General features: G+C 45.7%; 1 protein-coding gene and 1 long non-coding RNA gene across 2 annotated transcripts in view; both read left to right on the forward strand.

Annotated features, from left to right (window-relative positions):
- The window catches only part of LOC123767331 (protein prickle), a gene marked incomplete in the record, with an annotated part of 316,302 nt that overhangs the window by 201,706 nt on the left and 112,096 nt on the right, over window positions 1-2,500 (forward strand).
- The window catches only part of LOC138356724 (uncharacterized), a 1,624-nt gene continuing 1,155 nt past the window's right edge, over window positions 2,032-2,500 (forward strand). Inside the window, exon 1 of the long non-coding RNA XR_011224581.1 lies at window positions 2,032-2,100. This is a non-coding gene — a long non-coding RNA (uncharacterized lncRNA). The remainder of the gene's footprint in view (window positions 2,101-2,500) is intronic.

Here is a 2,500-nt window from a genome sequence, read left to right on the forward strand (position 1 = left end):
AGGAGAGAGAGAGAGAGAGAGAGAGAGAGAGAGAGAGAGAGAGAGAGAGAGAGAGAGAGAGAGAGAGAGAGAGAGAGAGAGAGAGAATGAGAGTGAGAGAATGAGAGTGAGAGAATGAGAGTGAGAGAGTGAGAGAATGAGAGAATGAGAGAATGAGAGAGTGAGAGAGTAGAAACAGTTGCCAGTGTTTCTGTCTCTCTCTCTCTCTCTCTCTCTCTCTCTCTCTCTCTCTCTCTCTCTCTCTCTCTCTCTCTCTCTCTCTCTCTCTCTCTCTCTCTCTCATTCTCTCTCTCTCTCTCTCTCTCTCTCTCTCTCTCTCTCTCTCTCTCTCTCTCTCTCTCTCTCTCTCTCATTCTCTCTCACTTAACCAATAAGAGGCAGCAAAGCTGAAATTCCTAATGGTTAACCATGCCTCCATCACCCTATATTCCTAGCGCCTAAGAGAGCCAATATTACCACAACTAAGACCACTACGGGCTCACCATAGCCCGTGCTACTTGGAACTTTTGGTTCCAGGTAGCGAATCTTAAACAACAACAACAACAACATACCACAACTACGTCGCAGTTTATCGTTAAAAATGCGACGCATTAGCAACAAATTAAACCACCGTAATATAGACGTTTTCTATGCATCGGCCTCGATAGGTTAGGTGGGTTGCTTGGGTGGGTACGTTTCCGGTTAGGTAAAATCGCTGCATTTTTGATTGGGGAAATAGACAAGACGTTGGAAATAGATGGGTAAATAGGTGGAGGGAGAAATAGATTGGGGAAAATAGATGAGGGGAAGGATGTAGATGGTGGAGAGGAGGGGAGGGGGGAGAGGGAGGGAGGGAGAGTGAGGGAGAGGGAGAGGGAGAGAGAGAGAGGAGGGAGGGAGAGTGCCTCTTGTGGGTATGGAAATAACCGTAAAAGTTCTCCATTGATCGCTTTGCACTGATGGCCGGAAGTGGTCACTATGCCTCAAGGGAGAGGCCCGAAACCTTTTATATTCCTGGTCTGAGGCTTGAACCTTTCTACCTGCCTGCTTTCCTGCCTTTCCTACCTTTCCTACCTGCCTCCCTACCTGCCTCCCTACCTGCCTCCCTGTCTGTCTGCTAGTGTGTATGTCTTTAACCGTCTCAGAACTCGTTTAATTCGCCTAGTCGATCAAGGAGAATTTCTAGATTGTAGTTGGCATAGTCTGAATGAACTATGTATTCGAGGGAGTAGGTACACTTTTGTCTATATCTGAGATAAGAATGAGAAATGGCAGCGGTGCAAGGACTGTGCCCTGGGGTACAGAGCAGCGGCACAAAGATTGTGCCCTGGGGTACAGAGCAGCGGTGCAAGGATTGTGCCCTGGGGGTACAGAGCAGTGGTGCAAGGACTGTGCCCTGGGGTACAGAGCAGCGGTGCAAGGACTGTGCCCTGGGGTACAGAGCAGCGGTGCAAGGACTGTGCCCTGGGGTACAGAACTTTTCACTGCATTTGGGCTTGATCTTACCTGATTAACTGTCTCTCTCTACATTCTGTTTAACAGAAAGTTGAAAATCCAACGCCCTCACTTATCCGTTATTCCTATTGATCTCATTTTATAAGCTATCACTCCCTGGTCACATTTGTCGAACGCCTTTGCAAAGTCTGTGTATACAACATCAGCATTTTGCTTTTCTTCTAGAGCTTCTGTGATTTTGCCATAGCCTCCAAAGGATACCTGATCAACCAGGCTGCGAGCAGCCGCGTCCAACAGCCTGGTTGATCAGTCCAGCAACCAGGAGGCCTGGTCGACGACCGGGCCGTGGGGACGCTAAGCCCCGGAAGCACCTCAAGGTAACCTCAAGGTAGTGGTTGAGTAACTGTGACAGACAGGATCTTCCCGCTCTAAATCCATCTTGTCCTGGGTTGTGTAGCTCATTATTTTCCATAAAACTAGACATTTGATTCCTAATCACTCTTTCAAGAACTTTTATATGTGGTTAGTGTAAATGGTCTATAATTTTTGGCCAAAGCTTTACTAAGGGAGCCAGTCGGCCGAGTGGACAGCACGCTGGACGGGTCCATAGAATTACCCCAATCATCCCAAAACAGGCCAAAACTACCCAAAACGTATTAGCATTACGTAAGTAATGAAGAAATATGGTATATTTACTTACTATAATGTTGGTGCTACACGTAGAACATGATCAAACCTATTTTTTCTCTCAAATAATCTAATTTCATAACGAAATGAGACGTAAATATGTGAGAGGTGACGCCATAGGAAGTCGACGGTCCAAGCGACAATTGTGTGGAGCGACTTATCCAAGATATATGGTCGCCAGGAGAGTGTTTGCTGCCATAACAGCCTCCTGTACACAGTGATCCAGTCGTCGTATTTCATGGCTCAAATTGTCGCAAATTTAATTGGTAATATTAACAAGTAGAATGTGTATTTATAATAATATTTTTCATAAACAGCCACAAAATATTTAATATTTATTAAAAAAAAGTGTCTGGAAGTTAAATCAATTCCACATGAC

The sequence above is a fragment of the Procambarus clarkii genome, chromosome 74 (assembly GCF_040958095.1).
Source record: "Procambarus clarkii isolate CNS0578487 chromosome 74, FALCON_Pclarkii_2.0, whole genome shotgun sequence".
Classification (NCBI taxonomy): Eukaryota; Metazoa; Arthropoda; class Malacostraca; order Decapoda; family Cambaridae; genus Procambarus; species Procambarus clarkii.